Source organism: Pogoniulus pusillus, unplaced genomic scaffold, assembly GCF_015220805.1.
Source record: "Pogoniulus pusillus isolate bPogPus1 unplaced genomic scaffold, bPogPus1.pri scaffold_47_arrow_ctg1, whole genome shotgun sequence".
Taxonomy (NCBI): domain Eukaryota; kingdom Metazoa; phylum Chordata; class Aves; order Piciformes; family Lybiidae; genus Pogoniulus; species Pogoniulus pusillus.
In genome coordinates, this window is record NW_026974707.1 from 736,617 (window position 1) to 762,777 (window position 26,161).

The following is a 26,161-nucleotide window of genomic DNA, read 5'->3' on the forward strand; positions in this document are numbered from 1 at the left end:
GGGGCTGGGGGCACTCGAGGCAGTGCTAGCAGCACAGGGCTGGGCACATCACACCCCCAAGGCTTAGGGGGGCACAGAGGGCTCTGTTCTATGGTATTGGACTCTGTAAGACTTCAACACATTTCAGAACGCTTAAGAAGGTCAGAAAATACCTGCAGAGTCAGCATTGCTGAAGGAGTGGGCATGGCAGACCCCCACACGAGGGCTGCAGGGGGCACAGAGGGCTCCAATGCCACCGCCCCCAGCACAGCCAAACCGCCCCACAGCTGCCACCGGCTCCAGGCGCTCCCAAGCTCAGCTCGCCACAGCCACAGCACCCACGCCTGGCACCCCAAAGCCAGCCCGGCCCTCAGCCCAGCGCGGCCCTGCAGCACCGCAGCCGCCCGGGCCCTGCCGCCACCAAGCCTCCAAGCCCCCCGGGCTCGCCGCGGACACGAAGCCCCCACGGCAGCCTCTGCCGCAAGCCAGGCCCACGCTCACTGCCACCTCTCCTGCCCACATCAGCCCCCACGGCGCCGCTCCCACCTCAGCTCTGCCGCCAGCCCAGCAGGCAGCAGAGAGGCCAGGGCCAGGCACACAGCGCCAGGGCAGCCCACGCAGGGCACCCGTGGGCTCCGCTTGCTCACACAGCAGCGGCCACAGGGGGCCTGCAGCTGCCCCGAGCAGGACAGCGAGCAGCAGAGCGGCACCAGGAGCCCCACACACACCCACCTCTGACCGGCCCCACCCGCGGCCACACACAGTCCTCCCACGGCACCGCACACACCCACCCTGCACACCTCTGCCGGCCCCACCCGCACCCCACGGACACAGCTCCCACACCGCCCCTAGTGCCACACACCCACACAGCTCCCCACGGACACAGCTCCCACACCGCCCACGGCTGCCCACGGCCCCACGCAGCTCCCCACACCCGCACGCAGCCTCTCACGGCCCCAGCGCTGCCCACTCCAACCCTCGCGGCCCTCACCCACGCAGCAGCCGCACAGAGCCTGCCCCACACCCACCCACCGCTGCCGCACAGACCTGCACCCACACAGACCCCACGCACCCTCCGCACCCCAACCCCACAGTCCTCTCCCCAACCCGACCCCAGCCCCGGGGGGGGCTCCGCTCCCCAGCCCAGCGCTGCCCTCTCGCACCTGCACACGCAGCGGACGCAGAGCAGAGCCCAGCGCAGGCCGCGGCAATGGCGCCCGCGGGACGCAGGGGCGGGGCCTCGGCGACGGGGCGGAGCTGCCGAGCTCCTGCGGCGCTGATTGGCTGCCGCTGCCCAGCTGTGGGCGGGACTTCCTCTCCGGAGGGTCCGTTCCGGGGCCTCCGCCGCAGGCCCTGAGCTCCCCAGGCCGGCAGGAGCCTGCCGGGGCCGGCGCCGGCGCTCAGCTCCGTCCTGTGCGCGGAGCTCTGCCTCGGCCTCGGCCTCTGCGCCTAGTCCCCTGCGTGTGCCACGTGGGGAGAGGGAAGCTGTGGGGCTGAGGGGGGATCGGAGCCCCCGGGGGCTGCGGGTCGCGATGGGGAGGGGTCTGTGGGGTTTTGGGGGACGTCCAAGGGGCGGTGGGGGAGGGATGCGGAAGTCCCGTGGGGTCTGCAGGGTGCGCTGGGCCGGTGCAGGTTTGCGTGGCAGGAGCGGGTGAGCCTGGGGGAGCCTCTGTGCGGCTGTTGTGTAGTCAGGAGGCAGCAGGGCCGCGGCGGCTGCGGGGTCCGGGCTGGGCCGAGAGCTCCGCGGAGCGCTGCGGGGCAGCTGCGTGGCGCCGGTGGAGCGGAGCGGGGCACAGCGGCAAGCAAGGGGGGCGCTGGGACTGGGGTGAGGACTGGAGCAGGGGCGGCTGCTGGGGCAGCCTCCGTGCGGCTGCTGCGTGGGTGAGGGGCGCGAAGGTTGCAGTGGTCAGCGCTGGGGCTGCGAGGGGCTGTGTGCGGCCGTGGGGAGCTGCGTGGGGCCGTGGGGAGCTGTGGGGGTGTGTGGTGCTGGGGGCGGTGTGGGAGCTGTGTCCGTGTGCGGGAGGGGCCGGCAGAGGTGTGCAGGGTGGGTGTGTGCGGTGCCGTGGGAGAGCTGTGTGCGGCTGTGTTGCCGCGAGTGGGGGCGGGCGTGTTCGGGGTGTGAGAAGTGTATGTTTGATCCGATCAGTTCGTGACAAGAGGCCACAGACAGGGGGTAAGGGGGACTTTGAATGGAGCTGCACTCCTCTTGCACAGCCATCACAAGAGCATGCTTGGCTTAAGATAACAGAGCAATGAATAATTAGAAGCTAGAAAGGTCTGTGGAGGAGGGGGGCAGGTGGAAGAGACAGCCTTTGGCATGAGCAAACCGAGGAAGAGTCATACAAAGGACACTGTGGGTTTGGAGTTCATGGAAAGGACACTTGAGGCAAACCCCTTACTTCATCACTGACGACCACCAGAGGGACCACCGGATACAAAGAGAGATGCGTGGAAGAGACAACTCCTGTTCTTAGAACTGATAAGGAAAACCCAACCTTTTCTCAGAATCAGTAATGAATCTGTAACAGAATAGGATATAAAAAGAGAAAACTGAAGGCAAAGGCTGTGCGTTAGGGCAGAGCAGAGCCTCCCCACACACCCAGGCCTGTACATTGCTTGATTCCTGCAACTCTATTAAAGCCTTAACTTGCATGAACGCTGGTTTGTGCCTGTTATTTATGACAAGCTGGGGGCTCGTCCGGGATATCACTAGACCCTGAAGGTTCACCTAGGGAGGGGGCGCCCCCACCTCTTGGTGGCTCCCTGGGAAGGGCCGGTCGGGGCTGGTGATATCCTCAACTCAGCTGGAATCAACCCAAACTTTTTTTTTGAGCTCCCTGATGAGGCTGCAGCCATTTTTATAGTCCCTTAATTCTGTGTGCACAGACCCGAGCGAAGACGACAGAGTCGTGAGTATTGCAGAAGCCGTTCGGTTGGGTGGGATTCGACTGCCTGGTGTGAAGTGAGTGCGGAGGTCTGATAACCATGGTTCCAAACTCCCGTGAGGGACTTGGCTGGTGAAGGACCGAACAGATTTCTGTAGGATTCATGGGTGGGTTAAAGGAGGGTCGTTTAACCCCCTGCAAGACACTCTTTAGGCGGTCAGGAAAGATGGGTCCAACTAAGTCGAGGACCCGAGACCCTAACAGAGGGAGCAAATCAAAGTTACCAGATGTTCCCCCAGACAGCCCGTTGGGTTTAATGATTGAATATTGGAAAAGGGAAAACAAAACCAAAACTAGTCCATTATTGTATGAGAATATGGCCAAAGGAACCAGTACGTCCACATGTTCATTGGCCTATGTTTGGGTCTTTTGAGGACTGGGTTTGTCAAGCCCTGGTAGAATGTGTGATCAACAGGAAAATGTTTAGCCCGGAGGAGAGTGAATCTGCTGAGCTCTGGGGACTATCAGCAGAAAGAAAAGTTACAGCACTGTATGCTCTAACAGCAGAAAGAGACAAAAGGGAGAAGAGGAAGGAATGGGAGCTCCTAGATAACTTACCACCCGCTCCAGCCCCTCCTCTCTCCCATGCCACTGCCGCTGCTCCAGTCCCCCCTCCGCCGCTGCCACCGCTTCAGCCTCAGTGCTGCCTCTGCAGGATGATCAACCCCAGCTACCGGAACGAGGAGCAGGACAAGGGAGAATGTAGGGGCTGACCTGTATCCCCTAAGGGAAGTCCCTTTAGGGGGCAATCAAGGAGGGACAGGATTCGTGGCCATACCATTGAACATGACTGATGTAAGAAATTTTAAGAAGGAAATGGGAAGGTTATTGGATGATCCCTTAGGGGTGGCTGAGAGCCTAGACCAATTTTTAGGTGCCAGCACATAAACGTTGGAGGAAATGCAGTCAATTTTGGGTATCCTATTTACCATCGAAGAGAGGGATGATCAGACAAGCAGGAATGAGAATGTGGGAACACCAGAAACAGAATGGCCCTCCTGGAGATCAGAAATGGCCAAATGTGGTTCCCCGCTGGGATCATCAGCAACCCCTTGGAAGGCAGAATATGAGAGACCCAAGAACCCTAATCATACAAGGAACAAAGGAAGCAGTACCCTGAAGAGAGAATATAAACAAAGCCTTTGAGGAAGAACAAGGAAAAGATGAGTCTGCAACACTATGCATGGAAAGGCTGAGAAAGAGTTTACAAATGTGTTCAGGAGTAGATCCTAATTCAGTGGCAGGGGTTACTCTCCTAAGGACACAACTTGTGGCCAAAGCTTGGGAAGACATTAGAAGGAAACTTGAAAAATTGGAAAATTGGCAGGAGAGGGATCAGAGGAGTTACTTAGAGAAGCCCAAAAAGTATCTGTCTGAAGTGATGCAGAAAAACAGAAAGCAAAAGCTAAGATCCTTGTAGCAGCAGTAAGGGAGGGTCAGAAAGTACAAGCTACAGCTAAAGAATTAAAAGGGATGGGGCCCAAGGGGCCTCTGGAGAATCAGAGTTCAAGAGAAAGAGAACCTCCTGTGTGTGATCACTGCAACAAGAAGGGACATATCCAGAAATATTGCCACAAAAGGACACAGGATGAGAAATCATTCAAGGAACACTAGAGGAGTCAGGGGCTGTATCTTTTGGGGACCCCAGCATCTACAGGCCCTTCATAAAATTATTAATAGGTCCCCATAAGGAGGAAGTGGAGTTTTTAGTGGACACAGGAGCTGAGACGACCACCATTAAAAAAAAACAAAACTCCCAACAGGGGTACAAAAAGGGAAGAATCACACAATGGTCACAGGAGCTAAAGGAGAACCTTTTAAAGTACCTGTTTTAGAGGAAGTAGAAATGGAAACAGAAGATAAAATTTGTCTAAATGATTTATTATTATTGCTGGAGGCAGAGCATAGCCTATAAGGAAACAATTTACCTCCAGAATTTCAGTGGTACAGTGTAATAGACCTACAGGCTGCCTTCTGGGCTTGCTCACTAAAGGGGGAATCAAGGGATCACTTTGCTTTTGAATGGGAAGATCCAGAGATAGGGAGAAGACAGCAGTTAAGGTGAATGGTATTACAGTTAAGGTGAACAGAGTCCCCCAGCTGATTTGGTCAAAGATTGGAGAAGTTATTAGAACAGCTGGTGTTTCCAGAGGGGACAAAATTGCTGCAGTATGTGGATGACTTATTGATAGCAGGAAAAACTGAAGAGGCAGTCCCAGAAGCCACCACAAAGACTCTAATTTTTTATTTTTTGGAGCAAAAGCACTTAAGGTATCAAAACAGAAGCTACAATTTGTGGAACAAGAAGTAAAGTATTTAGGACATTGGTTGAGCAAAGGGGAAAAGAAACTAGACCCTGAAAGAATATCTGGGATCTTGGGGATTAAGACTCCAGAAAACAAGAAGGAAGTCAGACAGTTATTGGGACTTCTTGAGTATTGTAGACTATGGGTGGAAGGATATAGTGAAAGGGTAAAATACTCATTAGTTATAGTAGATCACCTAACACAATGGGTGGAAGCTTACCCAGTGAGCAGAGCAACTGCACATATTGTGGTAAAGGTATTATTGGAAAATATAATACCAAGATATGGGGTAGTGGAACATATTGATTCAGATCAAGGGACACATTTTACCTCAAAAATAACTAGGAAACTATCAGAAACCTTAGGTATTTCATGGGAATATCACACTCCGTGGTACCCCCAGAGTTCAGGGAGGGTTGCACGAATGAATCAAACACTAAAACAACAATTGGCAAAATTAATATTGGAAACTCAATTACCATGGACTGTCTACCTACAGCATTGTTAAACCTAAGAACGGAGCCGCAGAGCAGCACGGGACCTCCCCCCTGTGAAATGCTATAGGGAATGCCACATTGGGCCGGGATGCCCATAGGTAGCAAATTGATAGAGGATAAGAACATCCAGAAGTATGTCATAGAAATCTCCAAAAGACAACATGAATTATGGGAGATGGGGATGCTGGATCAAACTCCACCTCTGGGGTTTGCAATCCATAAAATTAAACCTGGTGATAAGGTACTGATAAAGACTCGGAAAGAAGAAACTTTGTTACCCATGTGGGAAGGCCTTTTTCTTGTGTGGCTCACCACAGAAACGGCCATCAGAACAGTGGGAAAAGGCTGGACGCATGCTTCACGAGTAAAAGCACCTGTCCAGGAGTGGCAAGTGACTTCGGACCCAGGAGAAACAAAAGTGATGCTAAGAAGGCAATAAGATAAGCCCTGGTGGAATGTCTAAAACTTATCACTCCTAGGGGACTAATTGGGACTTCAGAACCAATACTCAAAACTGGCAACAGGTGTTGAAATTGTTACAAACAGGAGGGATTGTTTAGTGAGGAAGAACTGGGGGGTTTGGTGGTTGTTTTTGTTGTGGTTTTGTGTTTTGGGTTTTTTTTTGTGGTTTTTAGATTTTTTTCTTTTGATTTAATTTGGGACACATATTTCAAGAAAAGCAAAAGGGCAGTGAGAGGCACCCAAGGAAATAAAAAGAGGGCAAGACCGGAGTGGGAACCAGTGCTGTGGCTGAAGAAGGTCTGCCGAGGGCTGCAACCCCTCTGGGCTGTGACTGCTAAGTAACATGGCCCTGACCGGACCTCTTTTGTGCATATTTGGGTTAAGCCTCCTAGCCCTGGAACAAGCACAGAATTGCAATGACTGCATTGCTGCAACTCAGAGGGGCAAAATTGTGTCTCAAATACTGATATACAAAGTGCAAAGGGCAGAAGTTAGACCCCTGTTTTAAAAACCAGGTGTAATGAGACGTTAAAAATCACTTGTTATGATCCAAAGGAAGTAGCCTATCTATGGTGGGTAGAAGTAAGTGCAAACGATGAGAAAGGGAAATTGTTAGGAAGAAGCCAAATGGCCACTGACTGCAGCCAACCCTTTTGGGTCACTTTTGATGCTTGCCAGGCTATTGACAACAACGGTGCTTCAAACTGTGGGAATATGGGGTGGAGATGCTGTTATAGTGGGCAAGAAAAATACATTTGCCCAGAGGATCCTGGCCAGTGCTGCCAGTATCGTAGGGGAAATCACAACATTTGGTATTTCATTCATTTTATCATGAAACAGAATCAAGAGTTAAGTATGGAATTCCAACAGCTGCTAAAAATCTTTTTGTAAATTTGGCTGAGAGCATTGCAAAATCATTGGCTGTAAACAGTTGTTATGTCTGTGGAGGTACCAATCGAGATTGATGGCCCTGGGAATCAATGGAAGCGAACATCTCTGATCCCAACACCTGGAAAGTGGAGAGAGATAATAGAAAGCAGCAGTGGGTCCTACAAAGCAGGATAATTGGAAGGAGTTGCTGGCAGAGACTGGGTGATAGTTAATTTGGAGGGAATTTGGGATGTGAAGGAGGTTATGAGTGGAATGAAACTAAAAATACATGGGAAAAATGGGGCACTCCTCTGGAGATGCCATTCCAATTGAGAAACTGGACTAATGGTAGCACAATCATAAATGGGTGGCCAGCCCCGAGTGGATATTATTGGATATGTGGGAGAGTAGCATATGCTCTCCTACCCAAAAATTGGGTAGGATCATGTGTATTAGAGACAATTAGACCCAGCTTCTTCCTGTTACCTATCTCTAAGGGAGAAAGATTAGGTGTACAGTTGGACACTGAGACTGATGAGCTGAGAAGGGCCAGGAGGGATCTCCAAATAGGAAACTGGAAAGACAAGGAGTGGCCTCCCGAAGGGATCATTGCCTATTGTGATCCTGCAACACGGGCAGAAGATGGATCTTGGGGTTATGGAACCCCAATCTATATGCCTAATAGAATAATTAGACTGCAAGCAGTAGTAGAACTAATTGTAAACAAACCTGGAGATGCTTTGAACCTGGTAGCGAAGCAAAATACCCAAATGAGAATTGCTATATATCAAAACAGATTAGCATTAGACTATTTACTAGCTCATGAAGGGGGTGTGTGAAATTCAACCTAACCAACTGCTGCCTGGGAATAGATGATGTGCCACGATGAAGGGACGGGGCAACAACTTGATGCAAGCCAAAATTCCACTTTATTAGAAAAATAGGCAGGTATATATTATCTCAGAAGGGCTAGGTGGTGTTAGTCAGCTGATAGGTTAAAAGTTACAGTAAGAAAGTCAGTAACTACTACATGATTGGCTAACATACCTCTGCTCAGTGCGAAACAACGCTGTTTCTACATTTCTTCTTTACTTTCCCTGCTCCTTGGTAATGTTGCTATGCAACTATCTGAGGCAGTCTCTGACTCAGGATCCTACTTATCTTTCTCTTCTGAGGTCTGACTGACCTAGCACATTCCATGGCCCAAGGCCTATGCTCTATTGTTTCATCTCGGGCAACTGTTCCTTACTATCAGACCATTCCCCTATTCCTCATCTCCCCCTTTTTGGTTGTACGAAGGAGAACCTAACAGTAGCACAACCATCATTCATTAATCCATTCAAAATACATAGAAGGCAATATAAGTAGCAAGAATATTATAAGCAATAGCATAACAAAGGCATTTTTACATAGCCACAAATAATCCGATTAGTCCCCATCCCACAAAAAGGTTTATAGAAAATGGATTCTAAGGAGTGGCCATAACTAAACAAAGCAATTCTAATTCAGTGACATTAACCTAAAGTAATCCAAACATTAGTTTTTGAAAACATAAAGAAACTGACACCTAATCCAACCCCCCATATTCTCAAGATCCCAGTAACTGCAACTTTCATCCTGGAGTCAAGGATGTTACTTTGTCCTTGTTCATCTGATCTTCTTGAATCGATCCCCTGTAAGGATGAATGTATTTTGTTGGTATCCACCTAGGACCTGACTCTGTGGAGACACAAGCATATCCTTTTCCCCATGTTATTAAAGGATAAGGACCTTTGACTTTACCTGATTCTGGGTCACAAATTAAAACTGGTGGCTTCTCCTGAAGCTCAAAAAGGCGATTGTTTCCAAAATGTTGCACTGCTGGCAGAGTATCATCTGTCCTTGTGCAATTCAAAAAGTTACAGACCTAGAGTGCCTTTTGTAATCTTTCTTCAGGTGTCCCTGAAATCCTGCCTCCCCCTTTTTGTTTTTGCAAAAGCAATTTCAAAGTCTGGTGAGATTGCTCAATGATAGATTGCCCTGTAGGGGAGTGTGGGATCCCAGGAACATGCTGAATTCCCCATGCTGAATTCCCCATGCTGAAAAAAAGCTGTGTGAGAATTGAGAAATATAGGCAGGGCATTATCAGTTTTAATAGCTCGAGGCACTCCTAACATGGCAAAGGCCCTAAGAAAATGCTTCTTTGCATCCTTTGCCTTTTCTCCTTTGTGGCAGGAGGCATATAATGCTCCAGAAAAAGTATCAATAGAAGAATGTACATATTTAAATAATCCAAAATCAGGAACATGAGTCACATCTGATTGCCAGATTTCTAAGCTGTTTTATCCATGAGGGTTAACAACTTCACTACCCGTAGGTACAATGGTGCCTTGGCTATCTGGGCAGGATGCAATGATATCTGCTGCCTGTTGAGCAGACAATTCAAATTGCCTTATTAAGCCCTTTGCAATTTGATGAAAAAACATGTGACTGAGCTTGGCCTGAGCCATTCGATCAGGTAAGGTTAAAACTGGTAGGATTAGTAAGTCTACTTGGCAATTCCCTTCTGCAAGAAATCCTGGGAGGTCAGTATGAGATCTGATGTGTGTAATAAAAAATGAAGGTTGTCTGTTATTTAAAAGAAAAATCAATTTCTGCAGCAAATCAAAAAGGTGAGGGTTGGAAACATCTTTAAGTGCAGCAGCTTCAGCATGCATAACAATCACTGCCACATAGGCAGAATCAGTGACTAAACTGAAAGGCTTATCATGATGTAATTGAAACACACCTGTTACTGCTGCTAGTTCCACTGTTTGAGGAGAACCTGGATGTAGAGAAACATCTGAATTCCAGCACTGCACATTGACATCCCACCAAACTATGGCTGACTTTTGTGATGTTCCTGACCCATCTGTAAAAAAGGTGATTGCATCCAATGGTTGGAAGCTTCTCTTAGATTTCTCTGCCAGAGCAAAAGATAAATGAAACAATTTGTGGGGCAGAGGGTGATTTGAAAACTGACCCACATACCCCTGGAGTGCCACTTGAAATGGTAAAGAATTCTGCATCAGCCAGATAAAGTAGGTGTCTGTAAGTGGAGTGTAAATAATTGAAAATTGTCTGCCCATTAGGGTGACTACCCTTCTGGCTTTCATGATGATATGAGCAGACAGTTCTGGCTGGGAATAAATAGTTTTTGAAGACTGATGAGGTAAAAAGACCCACTCAGGAAGTAGCAATGGATCTTTCAGGCTCAGATCCCATTGAAAGATGAGACCCAAAGGTTTAACATCATCCCACAGAATTATCAGAAACAGTGGCAGGTCAGGGTCCCAACGATGAGCCTGTCGTGATTGTATAGCTTCACAGTTTTTTTTAATAGCTTCCTTTGATTCTGGAGGTCAGAGAGCTGGGGGCAGACAAATTAATGTCACCTTTTAGGAGTTCAAATAGTGGGGTCAAATCAGAATTAGAAATACCCAGAAGAGGCCATAGCCAATTTATAGAACCTAGTAGTTTTTGAACATCATGCAAATTGCTCACTTGAGTTTGCAGCTGAATTTTCTGAGGTATTATTGTTTGAGCTCTTATTTTCCATCCCAAGTATTGCCAAGGTTCAATTCTCTGTATCTTTTCTTTAGAGATACAAAGACAGGCTTTTTCAATGGCTGCACAAACCTCCTGTACCGCCCGTTCCATGTCAGGTGGGTCTTTGGCAGCAATAAGCAAATCTTCCATGTAATGATACAGCAATACCTGAGGAAATTGCTCACATACCAGAGACAATGCTTTAGCCACATACCACTGACAAACTGTGGGGCTGTTCTTCATTCCCTGTGGTAATACAGTCCATTGATAACGCTTTAGAGGTGCTCGCATGTTAACACTTGGGATGGAAAAGGCAAACCGAGGAGCATCTTCAGGGTGAAGAGGAATGCTAAAAAAAATAAAAATCTTTCAAATCTATAACAGTTAAAGCCCAATTTCTAGGGATCACTGTGGGAGAGGGGAGCCCTGGTTGCAGTGCTCCCATGGATTCCATAGCATCATTAATTTTTCTTAAGTTGTGAAGCAGGAGCCATTTGCCAGATCGTTTTTGAACCACAAAACCAGGAGTATTCCAGAGGCTAAGAGAAGGCACTATGTGCCCTTGCTCTAGCTGCTCCTGTGCTAAGTGTTCCAAGGTGTGAAGTTTTTCCTCAGGGAGGGGCCACTGATCTGCCCATACAGGAGTTTGTATTTTCCAAGATAATTTTGGGGTATCGCGCCCATCAGCAGCCCTCCCTAAAAATGTGTTTCCAATGTGAGACCCCATTGCGACAGGACATCTCTCCCCCACAGGACCATAGGTACCGGCAACACCAAAGGTTTAACAGTTGCAATCCTTCCCTCAGGCCCAACAATCTGTATAAATTCCACACTCTGCTGACCTTTCCCCACACCCCCTATTCCTGCCAGTGGCTGTAAGATTTTTGCCAGTGGCCATACCGGGGGCCATTTGGCCAAAGAGATAACAGTGACATCAGCACCAGTATCAATAATGCCATTTAAAACAACCTGCTGGTCTGCTTTTTTCATTATGCATTTCTGTATAGGTCTTTCATTAGACACTGACTGAGTCCAGTAAACCTCTGGAAGTCCTGTTGAACCAAAAGCTCCTTCACATTTCTTCACTGTTTGAGGATTAAATGGATCCCTGGGGAAGTAGAAGCAATTGAGCTATATGACTGTTTTTTGCAATCATACAGGGAGGGAGTGGTGTCCAAACCATAATTTTCACTTCTTTTGCATCACTATCAATAACTCCTGGTAATACAAACAGACCAGTCAGGGTGGTTGATGATCTTCCCAAAATCAAAGCTGATGTATTTTTTGGCAAAGGTCCCTGAAAGTTCGTGTCTAATAAGTGGACTGAAGAATCAAATAAGGTCACTGCGTGCTTGGTTTGCAAGTCCAGTCCTGCACTGCCTGTTGTGGCTTGTTGCAAGCCGCAAGTTGGCCTTCGGAGAGCTGCTGTGCCGGCTGTACCATTTGTGTCGGAGCGCGGCGCCGTTCTGCACTCTTCCGCCAGTTTCCCTGAAGTGCCTTTCCTTGTTTATCGTATTTAGAGTGGCACTGAGTTGCGTAATGTCTACCTTTCTGGCATTGGGGGCATATTGATATAGGCTTATTCACTTGCCCCTTTTGAGCATTACAGTTCTTCCTAATATGACCTGGCTTCCCGCAGCCGAAGCAAGCAGTCGCCCTTCCCCCTGTGCTTACAGCGGCAAAAGCAGCTGCATAGTCTCGCATGTGATTGCAAGCTTCCATCAGCTCCACCAGGGAGCGGCGCAGGCAGCGGGGAGTGGAGCGGGGAGGCAGCGCTGGCGGCAGGGAGTTGCCCGTGAGCTGTCCGTGAGCTCGGGGAGCCCCGCGGGGCACGGGTGGGTGTGCGCGGCAGCGACGAGCATCGCTTCTCGGCCTTTTGGCTAAGATCAAGTGTAGTATCTGTTCTTATCAGTTTAGTATCTGATACGTCGTCAATCAGAGAACTTCATATCAAACGGCTCTTTGGGCATGAGAGCTGGACCCGGAGCTTGCTCCCTGCGCTCCGTGCATCATCCTGGTACTGCAGTGCCTCCGGGAACGGTGCACCTCGCGCGGGGACGTCTCGCGGTGAACGGCAGAGCTGAAGCTTGCTTTGTGCCTGGGCTCCTCGCTCCTCTTTCGCTCCGTGCTTGGCTCCGTTCGGGATCTATTTGCATCGCTTGGAGGCTCGGAGCTCTGGGGCGAGAGAAGGGTCTGGGCCTGCTGCGGAGTGCGAGCCAAAGCTCCCTCCTTTCCCTTGCCCCCTGCCTGCTCTCCTGCCTTCGGCTCCGCTCCTCCTCAAGGCGGGCAGGGAGGGCTTCGAGCAGGGCGCAGGCGGAGTCGCTTCTCTGCTCCCCGTTGCGATGGCAGTGGCCGGGGGTGGGGCAGGACAGGAGGAGGAGCGGTGGGGAGCGGGAGGGGCTATGCTAATGTAGAGCAATGGGAGTCGAGAGCGGGGGGATGGGGCGCGGCCGTACGGGGCCAAGGGGAAGACAGCAGAGGAGGGTCTGGAGCCTGCGGGGACACCGAAGCGGTGCGGGGCAAGCTGCGGCAGCGCTGGCAGAGGGCACCGGCGAGGTTGCAGGGCACGGAGACAGCCAAAGGCTTTGCCCCTGGGCCACGGCAATGCTCTGCTGCCGAGGCCTGCGAGGAGACCTCGTCCCGAGGCGCCGCGGGAGGGGCTCATGGCCTCCCGGCACAGCGGCAGGCGGCTGCCCCTCCTCGTCCTCCGCTCGCACCGCACAGACACAGCTCCCGGCGCCTGAGGTGCCTCAGCCCCCCGCGAAGGACGAGATCTGCCTGCTCGGGGGCTGCGCTCGGGGCTCGGCCCCTCCGCCGCTCCCCGCGGAAATGGCTGTGCACAGGCGCGAAGGAGCTGCCGCTGCGAGGAGGCAAGGCGCGGCCGAGGCTGAGGCAGCTCCGCCCGAGGCCCGCGGAGCCCTGCCCGGCACAGGCTGCCACTCGGCAGGTTGCTGGCTCCGGGGCGCGCTCCGAGCAGCGATGCTTTGGGCAGGCAGAGACAGCAGAGAGGCGCCGAGCCGAAGGCGGCTCCAGGCACAGGGAGGCTGCGCACGGCCAGCGCACCCTCCGCTCCGCGCAGCAGCAGCGCAGAGAGGAGCCCGAGCGAAGGCAGGAGGGGGAGTGGAGCGGAGCGCGGCAGGAGTGACCTCTGGCTGCGCAGCAGTAGCGCAGAGAGGAGCCCGAGCGAAGGCAGCAGGGGAGCGGAGTGCGGCGGGAGCGGCCTCTAGCTGCGCGGAGAGAGGAGCCCAGAGCCCGGCGCAGTGTGCGCGGCCTCTGCTGCTGCCCGCAGGCAGGAGCCATGGGGGGCGGGGCGCTGGCAGCCAATCTGCTCTGCCCGCGGCGCTGATTGGCTGCGGCTGTGGGCGGGGCTTCCTGGGACGTGCGGCGCTGCTGCCTCGCCCGCCCTGAGACTCCGCTGGGGCTGGTCCCGCTCCTCCTCTCTTCCGATTGGCTCTCCGGGCACGCCGAGCGCAGCGATTGGTCGCGAGCGCAGCAGCCTGGGCGCTGATAGGCGGAGAGGGGGGAAAGGAGGAGAGAGCTGGAGCCGGGGAGGGCAGATGCGGTCTCGGCGGCGCTGATTGGCTGCCGCTGCCCAGCTGTGGGCGGGACTTCCTGCTCGGGCCGAGCTCCTCTTCCGCTCGCGGCCAGGCGCCCGCGGGGTTCGTTCCGTGGCCTCCGCCACAGGCTCTGAGCTCCCCAGGCCGGCAGGAGCCTGCCGGGGCCGGCACTCGACACCGTCCTGTGCGCGGAGCTCTGCCTCGGCCTCTGCGCCTAGTCCCCTGCGTGTGCCAGGTGGGGAGAGGGCAGCGGTGGGCCCGCGGGGGGCAGCCTGGGGCCGGGATAGGCACCGCCGGAGCTGTGCTGGGGTTCGGGAGGGGCCTGCGGGCTCCCGGGGACACGTCCGTGGGGTTTGGGTGCGCAGGATGTGTGGGGTCTGTGGGTGCGCTGAGTGGGTGCAGGTCTGTGCGGCAGCGGTGGGTGGGTGTGGGGCAGGCTCTGTGCGGCTGCTGCGTGGGTGAGGGCCGCGAGGATTGGAGTGGGCAGCGCTGGGGCCGTGAGAGGCTGCGTGTGGGTGTGGGGAGCTGCGTGCGGGTGTGGGGAGCTGTGTGGGTGTGCGGCGCTGGGGGCGGTGTGGGAGCTGTGTCCGTGGGGAGCTGCGTGGGTGTGTGGTGCTGGGGGCGGTGTGGGAGCTGTGTCCGTGGGGTGCGGGTGGGGCCGGCAGAGGTGTGCAGGGTGAGTGTGTGCGGTGCCGTGGGAGGGCTGTGTGCGGCTGTGTTGCCACGGGTGGGGCCGGGCAGGGGTGGGAGTGCCAGGTGTGGGTGCTGTGGCTGCGCCTGGGGCCGGTGGCAGCCGGGGGCGGTTTGGCTGTGCCGGGGCCGGTGGCAGCTGGGGGCGGTTTGGCTGTGCTGGAGCCGGTGGCATCGGAGCCCTCTGTGCCCCGGAGCTCTGCCCTCGGGGAGCTGTGCCCAGCCCTGCACTGCCAGCACTGCCTCGCTGCCGTGCAGGGCCCATAGCCCCAGCAGCCTGTCCCTGCCGTGCCCTGCCCTGGCCACGCTGCTCTGCACGAGCCAGAGGGGCACAGTTCAGTGGCTGAAGGGGCACTGTGGGCCTGGTGCCACCGAGCGTGGCCTGCCCAGGGCCCAGGTGGTGTAGTGTGGTTGTGGCAGGTGCTGCTGGCAGCCCCCACGGGCCCAGCTCACGCTTACCAGCTGCCAGGCCCACGCTGGCCCCATACTGGGAGGTGCAGGGCTGTGGCGTTTGGCTGCCAGGGTAAGGTTTGGTGAACTGCCAGAGCTGATTGGCCACTCTGGTGGCCCAGGAGCAGTGACCTCGGCCTACCCTGGATCAGCAGGGGCACACAGGTAAACAACCTGCTCAGGCTCACCCACACTGCTTCTGCCTGCTTGCCCCCCCGCAGCACTGCCCCTAACGCCTGCCTCTGTCCACGGAGGCATAGTCTCCCGTGGGCTGCCAGCCATCCCTGCACCCCTGCATGCCGCTGGGCTGAGTTCCCAGGAGCAGCCCCTGTGCTGCCTGCCCGTGCCCACAGAACTGAGATTCCCATGCAGCCATGCACCCTGCCGCACGCCTGCTGCCTGACCCCTGCCTGGGGAGCTCTGCTGCCATGTGCAGGGTAAACCCTCTTGGGGCGGTGACCTTGAACCTGGCCCTAGCTGCTCTGGACCCCTCCCCAGGGATGGGTCTGGACACCACCAGAGGGTGCTTAGCCCACTCCCCCTTTCTGTCTAAAGGGCCCTAAAAGCAGGGGGACTATCTGCTTTGCTCTCCCTGCTCCCTGCTGACCACCATCCTCATCCTGTTCTGCTACTCTATGCTTCACCACGAGGCCATCACCCACGAGGCAGACAAAGCCATCACCACCAACACCTGGTTGGACTTACACATTGTGGAGTTGCTTTCCCTTCCCTGCACCTTTGTCACTTCCCCACCTCAGAGATCTTTTTCAGTTGCTGTTAAACTTCTCTTTGTAGCTTCCAGATCAGAGTGACATTGATTTATGTGGCTGAGCTTCCCTTTTCCTCTCTGGACACTTAAACTGGAGCTGAGCCCTGCCATGAGTTGCCAGCAGCAGGCCCTGAGCTGCCTGCATGCCATTGAGGCTGCACCACATCTGCCTCTGCAGGTGCTGCCTAAAATCCCTGCACACAGCATCCAGAAGCAGCCAGGAGGACAAGGTCAGAGCTGCCTGGTGGTGAATTGTGCCACATGCAGCTGGCAGCTGTCACCAGTGGTGTTCCCCAAGGATCAGTGCTGGGTCCAGTCCTGTTCAACATCTTTATTGATGATCTGGACCAGGGGATTGAGTCCAGCATCAGTAAATTTGCAGAAGACACCAAGCTAGGAGCAGGTGTTGATGTGTTGGAGGGTAGCAGAGCCCTGCAGAGGGACCTGGCCAGGCTGGATAGGTGAGCAGAGGCCAATGGGATGAGATTGAACAAGGCCAAGTGCGGGGTTCTGCACTTTGGCCACAACAACCCCAAGCAGCACTACAAGCTGGGGACAGATTGGCTAGAGAGCAGCCAGGCAGAGAGGGAGCTGGGGGTGCTGGCAGAGAGTAGCTGAAGATGAGCCAGCAGTGTGCCCAGGTGGGCAAGAGAGCCAATGGCATCCTGGGCTGGCTCAGGAACAGTGTGGCCAGCAGGACAAGGGAGGTTCTTCTTCCCCTGTACTCAGCACTACTCAGGCCACAGCGTGAGTCCTGTGTCCAGTTCTGGGCTCCTCAATTCAAGAGAGATGTTAATGTGCTGGAAGGTGTCCAGAGAAGGGTGACAAAGCTGGTGAGGGGCCTGGAACACAAACCCTATGAGGAGAGGCTGAGGGAGCTGGGGGTGTGCAGCCTGGAGAAGAGGAGGCTCAGGGCTGACCTCATTGCTGTCTACAACTACCTGAAGGGAGGTTGTACCCAGGTGGGGTTGGGCTCTTCTGCCAGGCAAGCAGCAACAGAAGAAGGGGACACAGTCTTAAGTTGTGCCAGGGCAGGTCTAGGCTGGGTGTTAGGAGGAAGTTGTTGGTAGAGAGAGTGATTGGCATTGGAATGGGCTGCCCAGGTGGTGGAGTTGCTGTCCCTGGAGGTGTTGAAGGAAAGCCTGGCTGGGGCACTTAGTGCCATGGTCTAGTTGACTGGGTGCTAGGTTGGTGCTAGGGCTGGGTGCTAGGTTGGCCTGGATGATCTTGGAGGTCTCTTCCAACCTGGTTGATTCTATGATCTATGCATCTCTGCATCCTTTCCCCCTGAAGCCAGGGGGGTTCCAGCCTCGGCGGCTGCGGGCAAAATCCCCTGGAGATTGCGCACTTGCACAGGCTGTGACGTGGCCCTGGAGGGTGATTGTTAACTGATAAGGCTCTGTGAGTGAATGCTTTGATGCCTCTCTAATTCTCTGCTGCCTTCTGCCCTGGAGCAGAAAGAGCCTGGGCCCAGCTGCTGGGCAAGCAGCACCTGTCCCGGAGGGGATTCTGCTGCCTGCGCTGGTTGTGGCAGAGGGGAGAAAAGAATTGGAGTGAGACAACAGCCTATAAAAATGGATACTTATTGACCTCAGTAGTCTGAACTCTGCCACCCCCATCCACTGTGTTTAATACCAAAAGGATGTACACAGTCATGGAGACATTCTGGGATTGATACCCACCCACACCTCATCACTAATTGTTGGGAAAACCGTTCGGTGGAGCGCTATGGGAAGATGACTCTTTGTTCACCAATATGGTTAGATGGTCAAATCCACTTTATTTCCGTGATACAGTGACTTATATGTACTTCTAGCAAGAGGCGTGCTCCACCAAGATTGGTTACAGTCAGAGGGTCCAGAGTTACATGTAAGGTGTGCATAGGTTAACTTATCACAACATTCTAAGGGTCAGCCTCCATCACCACCCACTTCAGCCCCTTTGGTTATCTAGTCTCTGTCCACTGCAGCTGTGTGTGGGGTGCTTAGTTGTTTACAGCTCAATTTCCTGGACTATCTGGGAACCAAAGACGTTCCCAGCACGGGTTGCTCATGTTTACAATTCTTGTGTGCTGTGCTAACAAGAATTTCTCCAACAACTAGCCAGCAAACATCTAAACTGTGAACAGAGAGAGGAGTTCCGCCGCGGCTCAGTGCTGCTCGGGGTCTGGGTGCTGCTTGCCCAGCAGGTGAGCTGAGAGCTGTTTCTGCTCTGTGGCAGAGGCAACAGAAGTTACAGAGGCATCAAAGCATTCACTTACAACTCTTACTAGTTATCAGTCACCCTCCAGGGCTGTGTCACAGCCTGTGCCAGTGTCCAAGCTTCAGGGCAGTCTTTGCCCCTGGACTTTGAGGCTGGAATCCTCCTGGCTTTAGGGGAAAGGAGAATCCTCCTGGCATCTGGGGAAGGACACTCTGACCTTGTTCTGCTGGCAAAGGATTCAGGCTCTGCCCTTGTCTCCTGACTTCTTCTGGGTGCTCTGTCCAGGGACTGTTGGCAGGACCTCAGGTGCAGGGGGAGTAGGATGCTGTGCAGTCTGAGCACGGTCTCAGGCTGGCTGCAGGCAGATCGTGTGCAGACAATGAGAGTCTGCTCCTGGTGAGCTCAGCGGCAGTGGCGCTCACCAGGGAGTGATCAGGCAGCAGGCGTGCAAGGTGTGCAAGCTGCTGGGAGTCTGAGCTCTGCAGGTAAGGACAGGCAATGCAGGATCTGCTCCTGGTAGCTCACCACAGTGGTGTGCAGGTGTGCACAGCTGGCTGGGAGCCCAGGGGAGGTTCTGTCTCTGTAATAACAGCAAAGCAATCAGGCAGGCAGGCATAAGCAAGAGGCTGTGCTGGTGAGTCTGAGCCTAGTAATGAGCGAGCGAGCCTGAACGTGAGCAGTGCAGGGGAGCCTGAGCTGCACTTTGCTGGCCTGTGTGCCTCTGGTTATCAAATGTGGGCTGAGATCAGTGGCCTCTTGGCCACTGGAGTGACCAATCAGGTTGGCAGTCAGCCAAACAATACCATAATAGGCAAAAGCCACAGGCCTGGGCTTTCCAAATACGGTGAGCACACAGGCCTGGCATCCAGCAAGCATGAGCTAAGCGTGTGGGGGCTTACACAAACATGGTTACAGTCAGGGGTCCTGGGCAGGACAGAGTTCATGGCACCAGACCTGTTGTGCCACTCCTGTCCATTTAATGTGTTCAGCTCTGGTTTGGACAGAAAAACATGTCCAGGTGAGGTGAGGCATAAATGAGCCTATTGTGGGCCTACAGGCCCTGCACGATGGTGGCCACAGCTGGGGATAGCTCCGGGGGCTGTGGTGCCCGAGTGGCCCTGCCCTGCCTAGTGTGCCTGGCTCAGCCAGGCCCCAGCAGAGCCCCAATGCTGCAGCCCCCCCGAGCCCCCCAGCCCCAGAGGATCCCAGTCCCAGCCGCAGGCTCCTCCCGCGTGCCCCAGAGGATGCTGCTCGCAGCCCTCGGCCCCAGGGGATCCAATCCCAGCCCCGCAGCGCCCAGAGCCCAGCCCAGGGCAGCAGCCTCAGCCCAGGGCTCCCTCCCGCAGCTCCGGCAAGGCAGCCCCGCCCCCAGCTGGCAGCCACAGCCAATGGGAGCCGGCGGAGGAGCGGCCCCGCCCCCAAGGCCATGCGAGGCTCCGCCCCCAGGTGCGTGAACGCCATTTTGGCTGCTGCTGGGCAGCGTCCGCGGAGCGCTGGAGCAGAGCCTGAGGTGTGCGCGGGCAGCGCTGCGGGGAGAGAGCTGCGGGGCCGGGAGGGGTGCGGGGAGAGGAGCCGGGAGGGGCTGGGGGCCTGGGGGAGCTGGGAGGGGCTGCGGGGCCTGGGGGAGCCGAGGGTGGAGCCGGGAGGGGCCTGGGGGAGCCGAGAGTGGAGCCGGGAGGGGCCTGGGGGAGCAGAGAGTGGAGCCGGGAGAGGCTGAGGGGAGCCGAGAGCGGAACCGGGAGGGGCTGAGGCGTTCGGGGATCATTGAGGGCAGAAGAAGCGGAGGCGCCAAATCCTGGAGAGGACCCCGAAGTGCTGAGTGCGGCGGGACGGGGATGCGGAACACTGAGGGCGGCGGGAGCGGAGCGGGAGAGGTTAAGGGGGGCCGCGAGTGGTGAGGGCAGTGGGAGCGGAGTGGGAGGGGCTGAGGGAGCGCTGAGGGCGGTGGGGCTGGCTGGGTCGGGCAGCGCTGAGAGGGGCTGGGGCCGGCAGGGTCGGGGCCGGGAGCGCTGCCGCAGGGTGTGGCAGGCCCTGGGCCGCACGGGGCACGCCGGGAGCTGTAGTTGCGGGGGGGTCGGCGCCATCCTGGCTGCGGTGCGGGGCAGGGTCGGGGCTGGGTCCCAGCTGCTGAGAATCTCTCCTGAGGGAGGTTGTGCAGAGAGCTCTGGGGAGGCTTTGGAATGCTGCGGAGAGTACTGTGTTGAGTTCTGGGCCCCCCAGTTTAGGAGGGACATTGAGATGCTTGAGCGAGTCCAGAGAAGGGCAATGAGGCTGGTGAGAGGCCTCGAGCACAGCCCTACGAGGAGAGGCTGAGGGAGCTGGGATTGGTTAGCCTGGAGAAGAGGAGGCTCAGGGGTGACCTTATTGCTGTCTACAACTACCTGAAGGGTGGTTGTGGCCAGGAGGAGGTTGCTCTCTTCTCTCAGGTGGCCAGCGCCAGAACGAGAGGACACAGCCTCAGGCTGCGCCAGGGGAAATTTAGGCTGGAGGTGAGGAGAAAGTTCTTCACTGAGAGAGTCATTGGACACTGGAATGGGCTGCCTGGGGAGGTGGTGGAGTCGCCATCCCTGGGGCTGTTCAAGGCAAGGTTGGACGTGGCACTTGGTGCCATGGTCTAGCCTTGAGCTGTGTGGTAAAGGGTTGGACTTGATGATCTGTGAGATCTCTTCCAACCTTGGTGATACTGTGAGTTTGTCAGAGGCTGTGAGGAGCTGGGAGGAGATTTTGGTGCTTTGTGCTGCGGATTCTGTGCGGAGCTGAGAAGCCAAAATCTGCTCCAGGTCTGTGCCAGGCTCTTGCCGAGAGGTTTTGGTGCCTCATGAGTGGGTTTGGGAAACCCCAGGGGGTCTGAAGGGATTTTGCTGAGTTTTTAGGCAGCTGCTGAGGGTTCTCCAGGCAGTGTTCAGCCTTGGGAGGCGTTTCTGAGGGCTGGTGAAGAGTGCCAGAGGCAGAAGCTGGCTGAGAGCTCTGCACACTCAGCTTGCAGGAGTTGGGCAGGGACTGGAGTGAGCTTTTGAAGAGGTTTTGGTTACCTTTGGTCACTGTCAGTGACTTCTGAAGCTGTTTTGAATATTTCCAGGCTTTTTTTTTCTTTTTTTTTTTTTAAGATATTTTTATCAATTTGAGGCTTTCAAAAACTTTTGGAAGGTTTTTTAATTCTGTGTTCCCACTGATCTGTTTTTGAAGTATTTTGTTCATTTTTGAGCTCTTTTAATGAGTTCTTTTGGAGATATTTTGACTATTCTATTTCAAGGCACTTCCCATTATTTTTGAACCTCTTTTGACCAGTTTTAGTCTCAATTCCTGTTGAAGCTATTTTGGTCATTTCAGGCATCTTTAATGATTTCCTGAAGAGATTTTTATGATTTTTAAATGTTTTTTTTACAAAGAAGTGTGAGTGCCATAAAAGCCTTTAAAATCTTCAAGCCTTAGGAGATTTTAAGGCAACTTTAGGTAGTTTAATGAAGTCCTAAGGCTTTGGGGGAAAAAATGAGTTTTTAAGGGGCTTAAGAGTTTTCAAGAGACACTGATGGCTTCTAGGGCAAATTCAAACCTTTTTTGAGTGTGTTTGGGGAGTGTCAAACAGAGAAGGAAGCCTCCAGAGTCTCCTTCAGCATTTGTTTTTGTGACTTGTTGAGAGTTGTTGAAGAGATTGGGATGAAATGTCCAGAACTGTGGATCAGCTCTGAAGGGATTTGTTGACTTCTGAGGTAGTCTTTAGGTAGTTTGAGGAACTTCTGTGAGGTTTGAAAGATTTGTGATGAGGTTTTAGAGGCCTTCAAGAGATTTAAAGAGATGTTGATGATTTTTAATGCATCTTTCATCCTGTTTCAGCCTTTCTCAAGAGTGTGGAAGGCTTAAGGACACCCAGAAAGTGATTAAAGTCTCTTCAGAAGGAGCTGGAAGAGTTACAGAAAGGTTTTAGTAACTTGTGCAAGGTTTTAGTAACTTGTGCAGAGTTTTCTAAGGTATTGTGATTTTTCAGTCATCTTTGAGAAGTTTGGCAAACAGAACTCAGGAAAGTCTCTGCAGTGCTGTTCAAAGAGTTGAGTGCATCTTTAGGTGTATTTAGGAATGTGGAGGAGTTTTGAAACTCTCTTAATGAGAGGCCCTTAAGCCTGTTGCAGCCTTTCTGAAGGGTGTGGAAGGCTTAAGGGCACCCAGAAAGTGGTTGAAGTCACAAACAGTATCACACACAGTATCACCAAGGTTGGAAGAGACCTCATAGATCATCAATCCAACCCTTTACCACAGAGCTCAAGGCTAGACCATGGCACCAAGTGGCACGTCCAACCTTGCCTTGAACAGCTCCAGGGATGGCGACTCCACCACCTCCCCAGGCAGCCCATTCCAGTGTCCAATGACTCTCTCAGTGAAGAACTTTCTCCTCACCTCCAGCCTAAATTTCCCCTGGCGCAGCCTGAGGCTGTGTCCTCTCGTTCTGGTGCTGGCCACCTGAGAGAAGAGAGCAACCTCCTCCTGGCCACAACCACCCTTCAGGTAGTTGTAGACAGCAATAAGGTCACCCCTGAGCCTCCTCTTCTCCAGGCTAACCAATCCCAGCTCCCTCAGCCTCTCCTCTTAGGGCTGTGCTCGAGGCCTCTCCCCAGCCTCGTCGCCCTTCTCTGGACACGCTCAAGCATCTCAATGTCCCTTCTAAACTGGGGGCCCCAGAACTGAACACAATACTCAAGGTGAGGTCTAACCAGTGCAGAGTACAGGGGCAGAATGACCTCCCTGCTCCTGCTGACCACACTATTCCTGATGCAGGCCAGGATGCCATTGGCTCTCTTGGCCACCTGGGCACACTGCTGGCTCATGTTCAGTCTCTACAGAAAGAGCTGGAAGAGTTGCAGAAAGGTTTTGGTAACTCCTGCAGAGTTTTCTAAGCCATTTTGGTGACTTTTCAGGCATCTTTGAAGAGTTTTGCAAATGCAGAACTCAGGAAAGTCTTTGCAGTGTTGTTCAGAGACTTGAATGCACCTTTAGGTGTATTTAGGAACTTGGAGGGGTTGTGAAACTTTCAGTGAGGTTTTGGAAGCCTTTAGGAGTTTTGAAGAGCTGTGCCTCTGAACAGCAGCTGAGGTTGAGCTCATTGCTGCCTTCCAGTGTTCCTTCCTGGCTCCTTTGCTGTTGCTTAGCTTGAGCTGTGTAGTTTGTCCACTTCTGGTGCATGGTTTGGTTTGAAAGGGACCTTAAAGCTCATCCAGCTTGTGTCTTTTAGCTGCTTCTGCAATGTTCTGTGCAGTTCCTCCTAACAGTTCTCTTTGCACTGCCAATCCTTTCCATCCTGGTGTGGAGAGTTTAACTACTTTGAAAGGATCTGAGAAGCCTTTGTCTGCTCTTGAAGGTAGAAATGGACAGCTCAGAGGGTTTAGTTTTTCTCCAACTGGTGAACAGGAATCCATAGCAATAAAAACTGTCACCTCCCTTGGGCTGCAGCTCTAGAATTGGTTTGGTTTTGCTGTGTGAACCGTCAGGGTTCTGCAGCTTGCTGCTGCCGTTGGATCTGATAGAATCAAATAATAGTTTGGGTTGGAAAAAGCCTTTAAGATCCTAGAGTGCAGTTGAGGAATTCAGCACTGAGCTCTGGCCCTCAGCACCACAGCTGCAGAGTTCTTGATCACTTCCAGGGTGAGGGAGTCCAGCAGTGCCCTGGGCAGGGTCTTGCAGGGCTTGATCCTGCAGTTTGTGTCAGGTGCAAGACTTGCCCAGATGGCATCATGTTGAAAGGGACCCTCAGAGGTCATCTTGTGCCCCCTGTGGCAGTGAGCAGGGCCAGCTGCAGCTAAAGCAGGCTGCCCAGGAGCACATCAGCTGTGATCTGGAGTGTCTGCAGGGATGGAGCCTTCAGCACCTCCCTGGGCAGCCTGTTCCAGAGTCTCAGCAGCTTCCTTGTGCAGAACTTCCTCCTGATGTCCAACCTAACTCTGCCCTGCTCCAGTTTGAAACCACTGCCCCATGTCCTATCCCCACAGGCCCTTTTGCACATTCCCTGCTCAGCCTGCCTGTAGATGCCCTTCAGAAGTTGAGATGCAGCTCTGAGGTCTCTCTGGAGCCTTTTTTTCTGCAGGCTGAGTGCCCCCAGCTCTCTCAGCCTGTCTCTGTAGGAGAGGTGCTGGTGGTGAATTGGAACCAGAGCCCTGTGCTGGGCTTTGTTTCACCTGGCTGTGACAGCCTGAGGAAGTTGTTGGTGTGCTCCAGACTGCCTCAGGTGTGCAGACAGAGCTCCTGGAGTGCTTTCTGACCAGGCTGAGATTTTCTCCACAGTTGAGAAGTCAAATGCTGTCTGCACTGCCTCTGCTGGCTCTGCTGCAGTGGCTTTGTGCTGAGCTTTCCAGTGCTGAGAAGCTCTCTTCTGAGTATCCCTGTGTGCATCTGGGAGCTGAGAGCAGTTTAGTGCAGGCAAGAGGGGTGGTTCTGATCACTGGGACAAGAGAGAGCTGCTGAAAGGTGCTCAGGGGTCTGAGATGCTCCCTTCTGCTCTAATGTACCCACTGGTGCTGGACAGAGCAGTGTCCTTGGAGTCTGCTCTCGTGGTGTGCATCAGTGCTGGGCTGGGGCTGTCCAAAGGGACCTGCCAAATCCTTGTCCATCTGAGGCCTGTTTTTGTGGGTGTTGTGTGTCCTGTTTTTGATCCTGGAATCATAGAATGGTTTGGCTTGGAGGGGACCTCAGGAATCCTCTAGTTGTGGTCAGGGAAACCTTCCACTGGACCAGATGCTTGGGGTCTCATTTGGCCTGGCTTCAGACACCTGCAGGGAGGGTGTCAGCTAAAGCTGGACTGGTTTCTGGCAGGAAGCTCTCAGTTCAGATGGCAGCTGTGGGCAGGAGGAATGTTCCCCTGGCTGCAGTAGGCTCTTTGTCCATGTCAGCCTGAGCCCAGCTGGGGATTTACACTGGTGTGTGTGGAGGCATTTGTGTGTTGGGATTTGATGTGCTTCCAGCTTAGGGAGCATCCAGAGTGTTTTCTGGTGCAGTTCCTGTAGAGCAGCAAGAAGGGCCCCAGCCAAACTCCCAACACCCTGTTAAAGCTGAGCCTGAGTGCATTTCCCTGCTGCAGCAGGCAGGAGGCAGCCATGTGCAGAGGCTGTCTGGGAGTTCTTAGGCTCCATCTCCTTAGGCAGAAAGATTTCCTCACAGCTTCCAGATTAATTTTCGGTTCCTCTCAAGGTTTCCTGCCCACAAATAGAGTCAGGTCAGGTGGAGCCTTTGCTCTTTGCCTGCAGGCTCACAGCTGTGCAGTGCTTTTGTCCCCTCTGCTGTCAGGAAGGTGGTCAGGAGCACTCTGCCCTGCTGCTGTTGCTGTGGAGATGGAGAAATGCTTTGTGGAAGAAGGGCAGAGGAACATTCAGAGCAGGATGAGATGTTCAATGTCTGCTTCTGGCTGAGGAATTGCTTTTGGTTTCAGTGCAATGTTTGATTTCAGTGGGGGCAGCCTGTCCTAAGTGGTTTTGGTGGGAAGAGCTCCTGCAGTTTCCTTGGAGGAGCTTCAGAGCAACACAAAGAAGTTGAAGTTGTGCTCTTTGCTGCCTGCTGAGCTGGCAAAGGAAGGAAATCATTGCTGAGAGTGACTGCAGCAATTGCAGTGATGTGCAAGGCTCAGCAGTGGTGTGGCCAGCAGGGCCAGGGCAGGGCCTGTCACCCTGTACTGGGCCCTGGTGAGGCCACACCATGAGTACTGAGGTGAGTTTTGGGTCACTCCAAGAAGGTCACTGAGGGCCTGGAGCAGGTCCAGAGAGGGACAAGAAAGCTGGGGAAGAGTCTAGAGAACAGGGTTGGGGAGGAGCAGCTAAGGGAGTTGGGTGTGTTCAGTATGGAGAAGAGGAGGCTGAGGGGAGAGCTCATTGCCCTCTGTGACTCCCTG

The 26,161-nt window shown here is 53.8% G+C and overlaps 2 protein-coding genes, 1 non-coding gene and 1 pseudogene across 3 annotated transcripts in view; 3 read left to right on the top strand and 1 right to left on the bottom strand.

The window, feature by feature from the left end:
- The window catches only part of LOC135174132 (gastrula zinc finger protein XlCGF57.1-like), a 28,365-nt gene extending 27,148 nt beyond the window's left edge, over positions 1 to 1,217 (bottom strand). The window contains exon 1 of the mRNA XM_064141371.1: positions 1,143 to 1,217. The gene's annotated coding sequence lies outside the window, so the exon portion shown is untranslated. The remainder of the gene's footprint in view (positions 1 to 1,142) is intronic.
- LOC135174133 (gastrula zinc finger protein XlCGF57.1-like) overlaps positions 1 to 26,161 on the top strand; it is a 173,340-nt pseudogene that overhangs the window by 134,299 nt on the left and 12,880 nt on the right.
- On the top strand, positions 12,487 to 12,677 carry LOC135174168 (U2 spliceosomal RNA). Its single transcript, XR_010301770.1, has one exon. It is a non-coding gene; the product is annotated as a U2 spliceosomal RNA (small nuclear RNA).
- The window catches only part of LOC135174134 (gastrula zinc finger protein XlCGF17.1-like), an 872,006-nt gene continuing 865,633 nt past the window's right edge, over positions 19,789 to 26,161 (top strand). Inside the window, exon 1 of the mRNA XM_064141374.1 lies at positions 19,789 to 19,804. The gene's annotated coding sequence lies outside the window, so the exon portion shown is untranslated. The remainder of the gene's footprint in view (positions 19,805 to 26,161) is intronic.